The sequence below is a fragment of the Fringilla coelebs genome (assembly GCF_963513975.1).
Source record: "Fringilla coelebs genome assembly, chromosome: 15".
In the NCBI taxonomy this organism is placed as follows: domain Eukaryota; kingdom Metazoa; phylum Chordata; class Aves; order Passeriformes; family Fringillidae; genus Fringilla; species Fringilla coelebs.
In genome coordinates, this window is record NC_140041.1 from 10334092 (window position 1) to 10350748 (window position 16657).

The window sequence follows — 16657 nt, forward strand, 5'->3', positions numbered from 1 at the left end:
GGGGTTTTTTTCCCTACTTTGGCCAACCATAACATTTTGAAACAACTCATCCTGCCTGAATGTGTTGAGCTTTGAACTGCTGACCGAGAGCCTTTCAGTGAATTGAAGGCTGCTCAGATATCTCTTGTAACTCAGTACTGCTGCAATAAAATGTACATTTAGAACTTTAGTGAACTGTACTTTAGCTCATTTTTAAAGATTGAGGGGAAGAAAACTTCTCCCTTGTTTACCAAGATGCTGCAGAAATAGAGGGTGAAAAGTCGTGTGCATATATTAAATCTTTTTTTGGCAGGATGAGTACAAAAACATTGAATCCAAATTCCTCAATGACAAATGATTTCTTTAGTATAAAACTGAAATGAAAATGTTGATACAACTTTATCTTGTCTGGGCTTCCTGCTTTGGGATTTAATTTTACCAGCAGACTGCCATCTACAGTAATGCTCTGAAATTCTGACATTTTCTCAATAATCAGAATTTCCTCTGAATGAGAATCCAGTCACTCAGATAAAAATGTATTTTTGTAATTAAACTCTTGATACTGTACTGTTTTAATGGGTTTTGCTTCCAAAACAATGATTGCCATGAAAATCCCCAGAAGATTTACAGTGGTAAATCTGATTTACAGAGATTATACAGCCTAATTTTTGAGCAAGATCTCAGATGAAGTTTCAGTGCCTTATTGGCTTTCCAGAAGCTTTATGTGGATTTTTGTGAATAGTTCTTTAAGTAAAAAGCAAGCAAACAAAATACTTTGATTATTGAAAGTCTTAAACAATGTAGAAATGAATAGGGTTTTTTTTTTTTTGTCTTACTTGTCTTTCTGGGGATTTGGAGGCGCAGTAACAGCTCTGGGAGTAGGAAGCCAAAGTAACCTCTGAAATTCTTTATTCATGGGATTTTTACAGATGGAAAAAAAGTTTTGGGTGAAACCACCCCCTCTCCAACCTACACTGTGTGTTAAATAAGTCAGAGGCTGCTTCTGTTCACTGCTATGTGAAAAGCAAATTAAAGTAATTAAACGTTGGGTGTCCCATAGCCTGTGACAGGAGAGATCTTTCTTGTCCTGGAGTACAGAGCAGCTTTCTGCCAGCTCAGTCAGTTTCACATTTAATTGCTGAACTCTCTGCTGCTGTTTGATTTGCCCATGCTCTGCTGGAGGAGCAGCAGGACAGAAGCAGTGGGCAGCACATCTGAGGTGTCACAGGCAGCTCTGTCACTGTCACCTGCCTCAGGCAGGAGCTGGTTTGGCTGTCACCAGAGGGATGCTCTGAGTTAGCAGAGACTGAGCTGCTGCACTGCAAGTGGGGATTGCCCAGACAGGGACCATGGCACAGGAATGTTCCTCCGACAGGTGATGTGGGACAGCAGGGGCAAGGTCAAAGTCTCATAATGACAGGTGGGATTTACACACGCAGATTAATGTGAAATCAATTTGTTTTCAGACTTAGCTCTTGAGAATAAGCTTCCAAGTTGTGTTCAGAAATAAGTGTACTTAGATAACATTTCCCCTCCCAAAGACAAATTCTGTAAAACTGCACTCCCATGGAGGTGTGAGATAAGGGGGTTGAAGGATGACTTTCTGGGGGTAGAAGCTGTTGGGTCATCTCCAGCCATTCTGTGTTCCAGCTTCTTGCAGGGCTTCTTTTTTCCATAAGGCATTGGAAGAAAAGCCCCACACCTCTTAAATTAGCAGCTTTACTGTTCTAAGGCCAGTTTTATTTTGTTGTTCATAAACATATTTTTTTTTCCATTCTCTTTTTGAGAAATAAGTTTGTTGTTTACAATAACAGAATTTATTTCCAGGACTAAATAATAAGTGTAACCCAGTCACTCCTGCAAATCCTGATTTTTTGAAGTCTCTTAGAGAAACTGCTGATGGCAAACTGAGGAGCCACTTGAGACAGCTTTGAGCAGTGTGTATGACTTTGACTTGAGACACAAAACAGACAGAATGGACTCTTTTCTGTAAGAGCCAAATAGAGACTATTTTTTCTAAGATTTCAGGTCTCTGGTGAGCAGTGTCACTAAAAGATTTTAATAGAAGCAATTCTTGAGTTCCTCTAAGAAATTGAGGTAAATGCAGTATATTAAACTTAAGAGTGCAAACTTAGGAGTGACCAGGCTGTGTCCATGAATAGAATTCACCAGTAGTGCTCTATGCAGATGCTCAGCCCTGCAGGGAAGAATTTTATGATATCAGGAGGGCAAAAAGGAGGGCAAGAAGAGGAAAAAAAAACTTGAGAAGATGTGACTGTGTACCTTGTTGCCCTGGAGACTTTCTGTATGGATTAATGGATTAATGGATTTAGAGCAAACTTCTCTACTTATACATGTAGTTTCTGGAAGAAAGAACTTCCTAAACACAAACGTGCTATGAGCACAATCCAGGTTTTCCTTTCACCATCTCAGTCTGATACATCTTTGATTTTTTAAGTGTTTCAAATATCAGGTAGGTAAAGCTCCTGGCTCTCAAAATGTGTAGGAGAGCAAGGACCATGGGCAGAGCCAGTGTTCAGTGGGACACTGCCTTGGCAGAGCTGAGCTGGACTTTTTGATCTGCTGGGGTCAGCTCTGGCCACACTCTGCTGTGTGTGAGTGAGGCAGCTGCTTGTCACCAGGAAATCAGGACTTGAACCTGCTAGAAGAATCTCCTTAAAGCAAGTGAGTTACAAATTGCAGTGGCCCCAGTGGTTTGATACAGGTTTGGAGAGTGTGATCATGCCACACAGCACTGGCTTGGTTACCAGGCTGACACCCCAGACACACATGGAATATTTAGCTCTTAGGATTTATTCTTTGCCTTTTGTCTTGCTGTGCAGTTTCACTGACTTGTGAGTCCTACAGGTGAGCTGTTTCCAGGCAGAAGCTGTCATAGCCATGTGGCATGGGGTACAGAAAACCCTCAGCTCCTGACTTTTGTTAGGGGAGAGGGAAGTGCAGGACGACCAATGCTCATGGGGAAGCCCACCTACAGCAGGAAATGTGAGAAGAAAGACAGGTGCTGCTGGAGCCCCCAAATGCTACCAAACCCAGTGTTCAGGCAGAGCAATGGGATGGCTGAGCTCCCATGTGTGGGATGGCTGAGCTCCCAGGTGTGGAACGCCCTCCCAGAGCAGCACAGAGCTGCTGGTTTCCCCCTGGTTACTCAGTACAGGGCTGTAGCAAACTCCCCATGGGCACTGTCTGTGCATTCAAACTGAATTAAATATCACAACGGAATGAAATATCACAACAGTAATAAAAATCCATTGAAAGGGTGGCATCAGCTTCAAAGCATCTACAAAATGATGAAGTTGTTTCCCTGGCTCTCTCTTTAACTCTCGGGTCCTGATTCAGCAGAGCACTTAGCCGTGCATGTGAAGTGTACAGATGCTCCTCAAAGTGTTACAGGGGCTGCTCATCTTTTGAAAGGAAAGCCTTTAATAGTAAGAGTTTCTCTGAATGGGGAGCATTCTGTTCTCACAGCCTCATGGCCCAGATTCCTGGTGTTTCACCCATTTTCGTGTTGCAGTGTATTGACCTCCAGTCTGCCTTGAGGAAAAGCCATCAGGAGGGGGACGCTGCTGCAGGGTGTGCTCAGAGGCTCTAAAAAAGCACATGGAGAAAATGGGATTTGGTCAAAGGCACAGGGAATGGTGTGTTTGTGTCAGGGGCAGGACTCTGACTGGCAGAGAGCGAGGGAAAGGGATGGAGAATCCCTGTGGGACCCAACACATCCAATAAAACACTTCCAGCAAGTGAAGCAATGCCTGTCAGTCCCTCCCTGGTGTGCTTGTGGTTGGAAAGTGATTTTTTGGTCAGCTTGATTCTGAGCCTGGTGAAACAGAAAGTTTTCTACAGGTATGTTTTGTGCATTGGCTAAAATTATGGTGGTGCCCCATCCCTGGAAATGCTCAAAGCCAGACTGGAAGGGGCTTGGAGCAACCTGGCACTGGAAAATTGCCCTGCCCATGGCAGGAGGGGTGGTGCTGGAAGAACTTTAAGGTCCTTTCCAACCCAAGCTGTTCTGGGATTCTATGATTCTGAATATCATTAATAAAACTTTCTTCTGCAATAGGAATGATCTGGGATATTGATGAGAGCAACACAGGGCATTGATAAAAGCATTCCCAGAAAATCAGTTAACGCTTTCAGCATGACAGCTATACTCTGTAGTATTACTCCAACCAGGCTGTGGAGAAAAATAAGATTATTCTGGAGCTATTCTTGAATGTTTAAATAAAGAGTGCAAAGCAACGTGTGCTCTGTCAGGTTCTGAGGCTTTTGCCAGCAGAAATTCTTAGACCAAACTCATTATGGCTGGTAGTTGAAAACAAGCTGTCATTACTTAAAAATAAATAAGAAATGCCTGATTTGATAAAACTTGATTTATTCAAAAAGGGCTGAGAGAAATACAATTGCATTTATTGTTGCTTTCTGCATTAATTGGAATTACACCAGTCAAATTTGGTTCAGAGGAAATATTGGCCACATATCAAGGAATAAAATATTGAAATCTGTTATGTAGTAGTTTAGCTTATTGGAGCAAAATAAAACATGGTAACAAAGACAATTAATGGAAGTGTTATCAACTGTGCAATTTTTGGGTTAAAAAAGAAGAAGCTTGCAAACAGACTTCCATATATACAGATTTTGTCTGTGTTCTTGAGTGCAAGCCCGTTTGTGTGTGTAATTGCATTGTAAAATCTCCTCCTTTGGATGAAATCAGTTATGTACACATATACACAGGCAGCTCCTCTGGAGTACTCTGCAGGTCAAGAACAGGGTTAGAAGCAGCATCTGACACCACTTTGAACCCATTTCAGATGATCCAATACCCAAAACTGCAACTAAAAATAGGATTTAGGACTGTTTTATTTAGCTAAATAGGATTTGGGATATAACTATCCAGAAACACACTGTATCCAGGTGTTTCTGGATAGCTGCAATTCTCCTGTATGCTGAGCCATTTGATTTTAAAAACACCAAACCCAAAACCTAAGCCCTTTGCCTGCTGTTTGTGGGAATTATGGACACTCGTCCCACATTCATGCAGCTTCATCTGGAATTGTGCTGTAACTGCAAGTTTACAAGAAATCAGCATCTACAAAATAGCTTGTCGCCTACCAGTGTAAGCAGCAGCTTTTTTTGTTCTGATTTTAGAATAAAATCAGATAGTAATTTGAAATGGCAGGGGTTGCCAGTGACCAGTGTTGAATCAAGCTGTTGTCATCTTGATAATGCATGCCTCTAATTGGGCTAGGTTTAGATGAAGAGCAAGGAGTGGTAAAGTAAAGCTACTATTCCTATAAAGCTGTGTTTTATGGCTTTCAGAACTTATCCACTTTGTGTATCAAACTTGGAACACTCTGCTCACACTTTTCATTAGTTTGCATAATATTAAATATATTAATTTTCTTTCCCCACTTCTCCCCATCCTGATTATTTTGGTTTCATGCTGTGGCAAATAATTTCCTTTGCACCTTATGAAAGATGAAAATAAATTCCTTAGCTAGTAAGTGTTTCACATAAGTAGTACCTTAAGACTTGATCAATGACGCATTCAAACATCAAAAACACCCTTAACAGAATGACAATCAAAAACCTAAATAAACATTTTTCATTTTCTCCTCCTGCCTGGCAGCCCTCCCACAGCATCACCATGCAGTTCCAGCAGCAGTTGGGAGAAACGGGTCTGGAAAGTAAACTCATCTCTGTGGAGCTGCTGGGTAAATACACTGGTTTTTTACATTTGATGCTTGGGCTCATAAACATGGGGGAACAAGCTCCACCAGATGCACAAATCAGAGATTGTTGTTAATACAATTATCCTTGTATGGACACTGAATGGGTGGATGATGACATTTGCATACACACAGAGCTAATCTGGAATCACGGGGCAATTTTTTGCCAAAACGGTATCAATTCGCTAAAGCATTCTCTTCAGTTCATAACAGAGCTTTTTATTTACAGCTACTCCCATTGGCACACAGCAGAATTTTGAGCAATCTCCTCCTGCCCACTACTCTAAAGGGGCTCACATCCATGCACTGGCACATGGCACTAACTCCTTATTGCACAGGGTTTGTGCTGCCTGCTCCTGCCGGAATGAGAAGTGTCAGACAGCTTGTGTCCTCCACGGGTTCCTCGCCTCCCTGAGCGATCTGTCGTAAGGAAGAGTAGCAAAAAAAGAATTTTTGAGCTGGCAGTTTATGAAGAACACAATGAATGTCACAGTCAAGAACAGAAAGAAAAATAGAATGATGTAAGTCACCAGGTCTGGCTTATTTATTTCCCCTTCTTTTAACACCCTGGCTGTCGACATGTAGAGAGCAGAGGAGCTCACGGGTCTCGGAGTGCTGCTCAGGTAGGGTGTGTTGGTCTGAATCATTAGGTGAGCTTCGGTGGCACTGGTAGAATTGAGCAATTCACTATACATGTTCTTGCTTAAATTTCTTCCACAGCAGAAGTAAAACAGGAGAGCAAACGCAGTCAGTCTTTGGCACGGGAAAGAAATAATGTTCCTGCTTGTAAAAGGATGCAACCCAGCCGCATGTTGTCTGAAACAAATTAATTCACTTGCATGGCTCGGTGACTTTCTTTTAAATCTTCTTGGTTCATATCTACAGCATTTACTCACAAATATTAATTAATCAAAAACGATACAAGTACCTCGTGTCCTGGCCCCGGCTCCCCCAGCTCGCCTCGTTTGGGGGAATGCGCTGGCTCATCCGCCGGTCAGCCGGGATGCGCGGGGAGCTCTGCGAGCCCGGAGCCACCGCTCGGGCATGGGCTGGGGGACACAGAGCCTCTTCAGCCGCGGGCACGGAGCGGGGATGTGCGGGCAGCTCTGGGAAGGCGCTGCGAGCCCGGTGCCGCCGCTCCGGCATGGGCAGGGGCACAGAGAGCCTCTTCAGCCCCGGGCACGGAGCAGCCCCGCTCGGCCGGCTGCGCTCACTGTCCGCCAAGGGGAGGCACGGCGGCTTTCCAGCTGCTCTGCAGAAGTGGGATGCACAGAAATCCGGGGTTAAACGGCATCTGCACGGGGAGGCAGCCGCTGCCTGCCTGGAGATCCGGCCGGATTTGCCGTCGCGGTTCTCTGCCTCGGAAGGCTCCGTGCTGCTGAAATCCTGGGGCTGGGAAGCATTAGTTGACTTTCTTAATCCCAGTTAACGGCGCTCTGTGGAGCCAGTGTGAAGAGGCTGAGCTACTGCTTGAGCTTTCCAGGCACTCCTTTCATTGCTTTGAGAGAAATAAATTTTTAAAAAATAATAATTAAAAAAAAAGAGCGACGTCCCTTTGTTCGAGAAAGAAACCCCAAAAAAGTCTTCCCTGGGAAGGGGCGAGGGTCAGCTCTTTGGCAGCCTCCCCCAGCGCTGGGCTCAGGGCAGGGGGGCTCAGTTAGACCCGGCTTTGCCCCGGCTGAGCCCCAGCCCGGGCAGCGCCGCTCGCTGCGTGGGCAGGGCAGGGCACAGGGCAGGGCTGCGTGTGCTGCGGACCGGCTCCGCGGTGCAGCTGGCACTGACACGATGCTAAAAAGGAAGAGATCTTGGGATAAATTCCCGTGAGTGCCTGAGACTCTGGCTGGAGGTTTTGAGCTGGGGGAGGGTAGCAGAGAACGGGACAAAAAAAAAAAAGAAGAGAATTGCCTCAAAACCTTTCTTTCTTCTTCAGGCTTTTATTGTTTAAATCTAGAGTAATCAATGTCCCTTTTCTTTTTTCTTTTTTTTCTTTTTTTTTTTTTTTTACTCCTCTGTGATCCCCAGCACCCTCTCCAGCCTGACAATTAGCATGTTAATTCTTTTTTTCAGCAAATTGCTTTATGCTGCTATTAGCTCCTGGCTGCTCGCCAGCTTTCTCTCACAATCTCCCATGCATCAGATAAGCGCCGTTAATACTTTTATTTTAACGCATTGGAACTTGAAAAATAGGCAGGGGAGACGAGAGGAGCAGGGAAGAGTAACTGGGCAGAGGAAAACACCACCTCCAGCCCCAGGGTGCTGATCCCAGCAAATGCTAAAGCTGCTTATGATGAGCTGTTGCAGCCAACAGTGCCAGTGGTGAAACATTTCACTTAGCATTATAAATACTTCTGCTGAGAGAGGGCGAATGAAGAGAAATCTTCTGGTCAGTTAGATTTGAATAAAATCACATCAAATCACCACCCTCTGAGGCCCTGGTCAGCATGTTCCTCATCTCCTGCTGAGCTCCAGGTGCTCCAGTTAAACCCCTGGTGCCGCCAGCAGCTCTGCTGGGGTGGTAGAAAGCTGACAGGTCTCTGTCACATTCCTGTTCACATCCTCCCGCATCCATCCTCACAAGAGCCATTACCTGTGTGCTTACTCACAAGTCCTGGGGATTCTGTCACCCACAAGGAGTTCTTCCTCTATGGAAGGTTTTCTTGACTCTTGTTCCTCTCTCTTCCTCCTGTCTTTCAGCCCCAGAGCTCTGAGTGCCTCATGCTGCTCTCCAGGATGGCAGCAGGGGCTTTTCCTGCCTGCCCCCAGTGCTCCTCCTGGGAGCACATCTCCTGCCCACAGAGCCACGGGAGCTGCACCTATTTACTCTGTGGGTTCAAAGAACAGGATGCCGAGGCAGGCAGCCGTGGGGGCTGGAAAAATCAACAGAGCCACAGAGTTTGAACTCTCACGTTGCAAGGTCTCCTTTCATGCCTCCTTCAAAGAGGGCACTCTGAGCAGCAGCACGGCGAGGCTGAGTGTCTTCCCAGCACCAATCCATCTTCAGCTCTCTCCTCTCTGAACTGTTTTTGAGTTTAACAATGCTTTACATCCTTTTTTATTGATTTCCTTTATTGTTTTCATTAATATGTAGGAAATCCAAGAAGGCGTCTGGGGCTGAATCCTACAAATAGTGTGCACAGCCTTAATGTTTAACTTACAGGCTCTCTGCTGATGTTTCCAACTCTGTAACAGGGGGAAAATGTAACAAAAGATGCACAGGGATGTCATGGCCATTGGTGTGTTTCCTCCCTGCAGAAGAAAGGGCTCTGCCAGGGGCTCCTCGGCATCTTTCACGTCCATCCCTCCCTCCCTCCCTTGAGCCCGTGGGGAGCGTTCCCCTGGGTGTGTGCCTGGGGGATGATGGGACAGTCCTGGGATGGGGTGGGATGGGATGGGATGGGGTGGGGTGGGGTGGGATGGTTCCCTATATTCCCCTGTGTGTGTCCCTGGGGAGGAGGGCACAGCCCCAGGATGGGATGGTTCCCTCACTGCTGGGACAGGGTGAAGGCACTGTTTGCTCTCCCTGGTAAATGTGCCATGGGGCTGCATCCCTGCCCTGCACACAAAGCTGCCCCCCTGAGCACCCTCTTTCCACCCCTCTTCACTGCAGGTTCCATGTAGACACAGAAGCAGAGTCTTTATTTTTTCCCTTTTGCTCCTACACAAGGTTCTCTCTCATTCCTGGAAGATTGCTGCCCTGAGGGTGCCGTGTCTCAGCTCTGGTGCCAGAGCTGTCATTGTGCCCAGTGGTCACAGGGCAGCTGCCCAGCCTGGAGGTCAATCCTTGGGGTGTTTTACAGGAGCTTTGTGCGCACACAGGGAGTTCTGAACTCCTCTTGCTTTTTGGCTGGCTGGCTGGAGCTCATATACAAACTGATGAGAAGCCTTGGGAGTAAATCAGATGTATTTTCTGTGGCACTGTATCCAGGCTTAATCTTAAAACAGCTAAATTGCCATAAATAACACCTTAATTGCAAAAATAAGAGCTGATCCTTTCTCTTTGTTCTCCCTAATTTGGAAGAGTTTTTAAAGTCTTCAGTTCCTTTTAATTTTTCCTCATTAACTTATTCCTTATTTAGTAGTTTCACTGGGTTTGTTTCTTGGTTTGGGGGATTTTTTTAATTCTTTCCTAAAGGCTGCCAGCATTTAGTGGCTGATTTTGTTAGTTTTTATGTGCACTGGTAGTGGCACTGCAAGGACAAACACAGGGCCTCTGACACTGGCTAGAGTTTCATGATAATAAACTTTAGAGTGTTGCAACTTCCCGTCTTGCTTAGAAACTGGGTCAGCATTGCTGGCCCTGGTGGCATCATGGGGACAATCCGGGCTGGAAAGGCTTCTCCCTCCTCCTGGGTCATCTCTGGGTTTGTCTGCCTCAGCAGCACTCAAGATGTAGCTTGTTCAGGTGTGTTGGAGCCCCAGCAGACCTTGAGGAGTGATTGATGGATGTGGTGACTCGGTGGCAGTTCTGTTCCAGTCTTGCTAAGGTGTGAAATGAATAATGACACAAACTGTCCAGAGCTGAAAGGAGGGAGAGCAGAGCCTGTGCCCCTCAGCCCCATCCCCTGCTGCTCTCCAGGCTGGCAGGACAATCCTGTTTGCTGTAACAATCCCTCAGCCCAGCTCCCACCAAACACAGCACAAATCTTAGCGGGTGGGAATTGCTGGGCGTTGATCCACGCTCTGCGAGGCTGAGCCTTTTCCCAGCTCCAGCCTGGTAAATAATGCATGATCTCTCTCGTGTGCTTACGCAACCCCTACCACGATAAACACCAACCCAGGGAAATGAAAGTGGAAAGAAACATTATCTTTCTCCCTAATGCAACCATTTACAATCTGCATTACGATCCTTCTGCTCTGCAGAGGGAGCAGCAGGCAGGGGGATGTTTCTATTAGCAGACCAGAATGCAACAAATCACGGGCTGTAACTTTCCAGTGCCGCATAAAAGCAGCTTAAAACCATATAAAGGAAAGAAAATAAAAATAACATACAGGGATTATTTCCTTTTCTGTTCGCTCCAAAGGCAAATACTTATTTCCAGGTGCCTGAGTTTCAGATATTTAGGGACATATTTTCAAGTGCAGGGCCATAAAACTCAGCACTAGACACCTAATGTGGGGATCTTGCCTTTGGTTCTTAAATATGGGGCAGGATGCCTGAAGAAATTGGCTCAAGTGCAGAGAAATCATGAAAATGTTTTGTTTCAGAAGAGCTTATGTGTGTTATTTCAAACTAACTTCTACATGAGGTTCCTCAGAGCATGCAGGAGCATTGAGGAAATTTTCAGAGAAGTCTGAGGCAGTAGGGGTGGAACTGGGTGATCTTAGGGTCCCTTCCAACCCAAACCATTCTGGGATTTTATAAAAGGGACCTTGGGTCTCTTTGGTCTGCAGGCTGGGAGGAGTGTTGTGATTCATCCAGGCATGGGATGGGCAATAAGCCCTACACACCTCCTGCCATCCCAGTAAGCTTTCCCTCTTCTCCAGTGGGTGTAGGGGAGTGACTCTGGCTGGCACATGAATGGTGGGAGCATCCCAGCCTCCCTGCCCTGCCTTCCCTGGCCCAGCATGGTGGGCAGCTCCCCACGGCTTCTGGGGGGCTCTGCAGGGTGAAGAGCTTCACCCTCGGGGAAGGGCTGCATGGGGTCATGCATGGATTCCCTGGGTCTCCACAAAAATTGTCTTTTTTTCTGTGCAGCCACCTTCTTGGTGTGTTCAGAAGGCAAAGCACAGCTTGACAGAGTTTCACACAGCCAAGAAATGCAGGTGGGCATCCAGTGGGGATGCAGCTTCCATACATCCACAGGAGCAGAACACGAGCAGGAGGCGCTCTGGAAGAAAAAGCAAAAGGTTTAATTGCAGAGAAAGGTTGCCTTTGGTACCACCTTTACACTCAAACAGATCCTGAGTCAAACAGGGCTGCTTTGTCAGCTGAGCTGGGAACAAAAGGGACACCAGCAGAAAAGCTTCCCCCAGCTCAGGGCTGCCAGCTCAGCCCTCGGGTGGGCACCGTGGTGCTGCCTGCTTGTGTTGGCTCAGGACCACCCTGCAGCACCAGGATGCTCCCTGGGGCTGTTCCTGGCACTCTCTGGGACAGGGAGGCAAGTCCAAGGACAGGGATGTGCAGTAACAAGGCTGTGTGCTGTTCACTGGGTCTGTATGGCCAACCCCAGCTATTGGGGGTTCCATTTTAGTGATGAAGGGATACAGCTCAACAAGGTTTCTCCTTTCAGTATGGTTTGTTTCTGGTGTCAGCAGTCCCTCACCAACTTGCAAGACAAATAAAAGGCAGTATGAGTCCCATCCTGAACAGATCCTCTGAGGATCAGAAGGAGATTTGGGGAGGCTGTGGAAAATTGTGCTTCTCACCTGTCTGTTATTCATGTCTCTTCTCAAAGGGATTAAAGGGAGTCTTTCTCCAGGCTGCTGCACAAAAGATATCCCACCTGTGTGTATAACCTTCCTATTTAACTGTTATATTAACTTCATTGTAAGGAATTCAGGAGTGGCTGGGGGTTCTCATCATCTCTTGAAAAAGTGTTGAACTCTCAGGCAGAAATCCTCTGGCGTCTCCCTTCCTTCTCCTTACATTCATTTTGCCAGTATCAGGTGTTTGGGATGAGCCAAGGATGATTTGTGAAGCTTCACAGATCATCACAGCGTTCTTTTATTAGCAGAATCTGTCTTTATTTATGGCTTCTCGCTAGTACAACTCACCTGTCTGGTGTCAGAAGTTTTTCCTCCTCTGTTTCTGAGCCCTGGGCAGGGTCTGTCAGTGGTGGGCAGCTGTGGCTGTCAGGCAGCAGGTGACAGTCTGGGGAGATGGGGTTCCTCCTCCTTCTCTGGTCATTGATTTTTGCTCTGCTTTTCTTAAGATTGCCGTTGCTAACTCTGAGGGGACTCAACAGCAAGTAATAAAGTGAGTTATTAAACCTGGGTGATCCCCTAGACACACAGAGGGAGTTATTTGACAGCCCATGGGTGTTCCTGCCTCCCTGCATGCATGCCAAACCTGGGTGTCTCGGTAGTGTTCTGGGCAACAAAATATCTACCTTGCAAAGTCTTCGTTTGCAAACTCCTCCTTAGTTTGAAAAACAGACTTGGTAATACTTCCTTACCCTGCCAGGGTCCAGAGGATTACTCAGTAAAGGTAGCAAGGTGCTCTGATGTGGTAAAAATTAAAAAAACCCCAACAAAGTAAAGAACCATCTAAAACAGGGTGGAAGATGGAGCTGAACCCTGGGGGTGATGAAGCTGAAATCTTAATAAGCTGTTGACACTCTGGAAAGTTATACCATCATCCCCCTGGAGTGCCAGTCCCTCAGTGTGGCTGGCTACTTTTTAAAGAGGCATTTCCATCTGTGACTGTGAAAAAGTTAAAGGAAAATTGAACACAGTGTTCCTCAGCAGGCCAGGGATTGGGGAGTTTAATTGCTTGTGTGCTGCCTGATAGAGAAAAACAGTTTTGTGGTTTCTTATTTGTCATTCAGAACAGCCTGACTCAAGAAATTCACATTGCTTGTTTTTAACTCCAGGGTCTTTTTGATGTTATGATGGAAACCTCCTCTAAAGCACACAGAACACCTCTGAAAACACGGCCTGCCCATAGCAGGGGATGTCTGTCCCCAGCAGAGACCAGGTTTCCTCCAGCTGAAATCTTGTTTGTGTCCTAAGCTGAAGTAAATTATCTGTAGCATGGCAGAACAAAAACTGTTTCAATTTCTTTTTCTGAAATCCTTAATTGAGAAAAGCAACCTCTTCCCTATTTTTCTGCTCTCTAAAAACACCTGCAGATGTACAAGGGAAGGGTAAATTCATCATTTCTATTCCCACAGAAGAGCTGATCTGAATGATGTGTGCTGTTCACTGAAGATACTCCCCAAAAAAGGGAGACAAAAGTCTCTTAGACCTGTACATCAGGTTTCTGTGTCTGTTTATTCCTCGCTCTGGGGTAGAGTCTGAATCCCAGAGAAGAATTTGATATTACAAAATTTTACATATTTACATATGGTCAGCACTTTATTGTTCAGTTACATTTTATTACAGAAGTGACAAGGCACTGTCCCTGCCTGAGCAGACCCAGCCTTGAATCAGATGACATTTTCCTGTGACCCTGGAGCAGCCTCTCTGTGTTTCTGTGAGAGGATGCTGCTCAGACCTTCCAGGAGGGCCAGAAGAGAGGAAACCCCGGCTGCCAGGGAGGGATGGATGGAAAACAAGATCTGTGGGTGGGAAGCCCAGCTGTCAATGCCTGCAGGAGGGAACCCACCCGGGGTGGCACAGCTCACCCTTGGAGTGCTGGGTGTCCTCTGTGTCCCCTTCCCCAGCTGTGACAGCTCCGTGCCTGAGGCTGTAATTAGAGCAATCAAGGCAAGGTGCTGCCCACGCTGGGGATGGCAGAGCAGGGCTGGAGCAGCTGAGCTTTGGGAAGCCTTGCAGAAATCTCCTGGCAGGGCCACGAGCGGGGGCTGCCCTGGTCCCCACGGCCAGCCCAGCACAGGCGGAAAATGCGCTCGGCAAGCTCTGCTGAATGTACCTGGAAATAAAATCTGTCAGGGTGTGACAAGGGCTGTTTTAATAATCTAAAATCTTACTGCTGCTCCTTCATGGAGCAAGAAAATTCGTTTTAATTTTATTGCCATGATTTCGTGGAAATAAATTTGAGAAACTCAAACTCCACTATCAGTTAGAAAACCAGCATTTTCTTTTTCCCACCTGTAACAGCGCTCATAAAACTGCAGGAAATATCAAGCAAATAGAAATACTTGCAACTAATTTCCCCCATTAGTAAAGTAAAAACTTTACCTGATTTTTAACTTTGCAGAGGAAAGCAGTGCTGGCAAGAGATGGTTCTTTTGAGGTGATGGAAATCTTGTTACTCAGCCATGTTCCTTGCCTAGATAGAAGCAGATACATTCCTGTTGTATTTTAATTAGTTCTAAACCTATGCAGGTGAGGAGTACAGTACAGTATTGTTATTAAAATTCATGCTTCAGAATCAGAACAGTTAGTGCAGTCTCTGAGAACAGCAAACCAAAGAGCTTTTAACTTTGGTTAATAGTGGAATTATCTAACTCCTGCTATCATTTAACCCAATGCTGAGTTTTTAAGTAGATAGAAAGGTTGTGATCATAAAGTGAAATTGTTGCATTAAGATCATAAGGAGAAAAGCTGTGATCCTCCTCAAAGGCTACATCAGGCCAGCCATTAATTATAAATGCTCATTAATTATAATGGATTTTCTGCCATGAAATCTCTAACTGCTCTCTTGAACTGAACTTCAGTAGGGCAGCTGTGACAAATGTAGGAGGATTGCCCCTTTTAAAAGGCTGGGGGTTTCTCTCTTGTGGCATCCATGCTGCAACTGAAGCAAAATGACTAATGAAGTTTAGAACCTCATTCTTTACAAGATCAAAGTAATAAAATTCTGTTAATTCCCTTTGAGACAAAACTATCAATTATAGCAAAGCGATTTTTTTTCCTGTAACTTTTTGTTGCATTTTAAAACTCCCTAATTGTTCCCCAAGCCCATCTTCCTTTTTATTTTCTACAAACTAATTTACTGAAGTGTCAGGAATCTGAAAAAGGTATCTCTAGGACAAAACATCATATATTCTTCTTAAGAACAGAAGTAAAACCCAATTCCTCTTCAGCAGAACCCAGCACAGGCTCTTTGGTTATCAGAGAGCTCTGCTGGCATTCAGCTACACAAAATCCATGGTCCTAGAAAAGGGGGAGTAAATTTGATATTTTTGTTTGGTGTTTATACTTCTCATCTTCTCCTCTCTGAGCTGCTTCCTTCTTCTCTTTTTGGGGTTCAGGACTTTTTTTGCTGAATTTTTTGTAGGGTAAATGTCATCTGAACTTCTTCAAATCGCCCCTCCCAAGTGTATTTTTGTGTCTCCATTCAGTTTTTGGGAATCCTGGAAGGTAGGGAGGGACAGAGATGTTTTCCCACTTGGTTGCAACACAACTAAATTTGGCTGTAGCTTTTAATCTCTCTTTAACTGCAGTTTTTAACTCCTCCAGTGCCAGGCTGTTCCTAGAGTTGCCACCATCACTTTCCACTGTCTAGTGCAGCATTTGGCAGAAATATCCCAGATCTGTGTGGTCCCCACGCTGTAGCCTGAGGGTGCTCATCTCTTCAGTTAAAATTTCCACAGAAGTATTTTTTTTCCTTTGATATTTTAGAAAAAAAAAACAACGTAGGATGAAAATGTTGCATCAATATTTTCAATGGTTATTTAGAGAACGAAGTGTTTGGACATGCTTGAAAATACTGCTGGGCACCTATTTGCATGTGTAGGTGCCTAAATATCTGAGAAAAACAACCATCTGGTGTCTCTGGACTCAGATCCTCAGAAAATATGTAGTCAACTCAAACAAAGAATTTAGGCACATACATTTCCTTTGATGATTTGCTCTGCTCTTAATATCTCCCTCTCTAATGTGCAGAGGAAGAATACACAAAAGGCTTTGGAAGGCTCTGATGCCTTTGCACTGTCTGTATGTGTTTTACAGATAACATTATGGAAAACTAGCAGGAAAACCCATATATTTTATACAAGTATTCTGCTCTCCAATTTCAACATCCCTTAGAACTCTTACTTTATAAAATAAATAATTGCCTACCTGGTGCCTAGATAGCATTGCCAGTTATTTCAAAGGCAATAATTTCTGAAATTATTTTGAGCTGCCTCAAATTGCTTCTCCTCCTTAAAGACTCATTTTCTTCCATCCTGTTCAAGCAGAATTCCAGATTTCATATTTCAATTTCTGTGGAACTCCTGGGTTGTCTAAAGAGATAATTTAGCCTCAGCATGGCAGAACACAGCGAGTACAAACCCTTCTGCTGCCAGGAATCAGCCCTGCTTTGTGCACACCTCAGAAGCATTAGCCCCTGAATGCAGAATATTTTCTGATCTGTGAGTGGA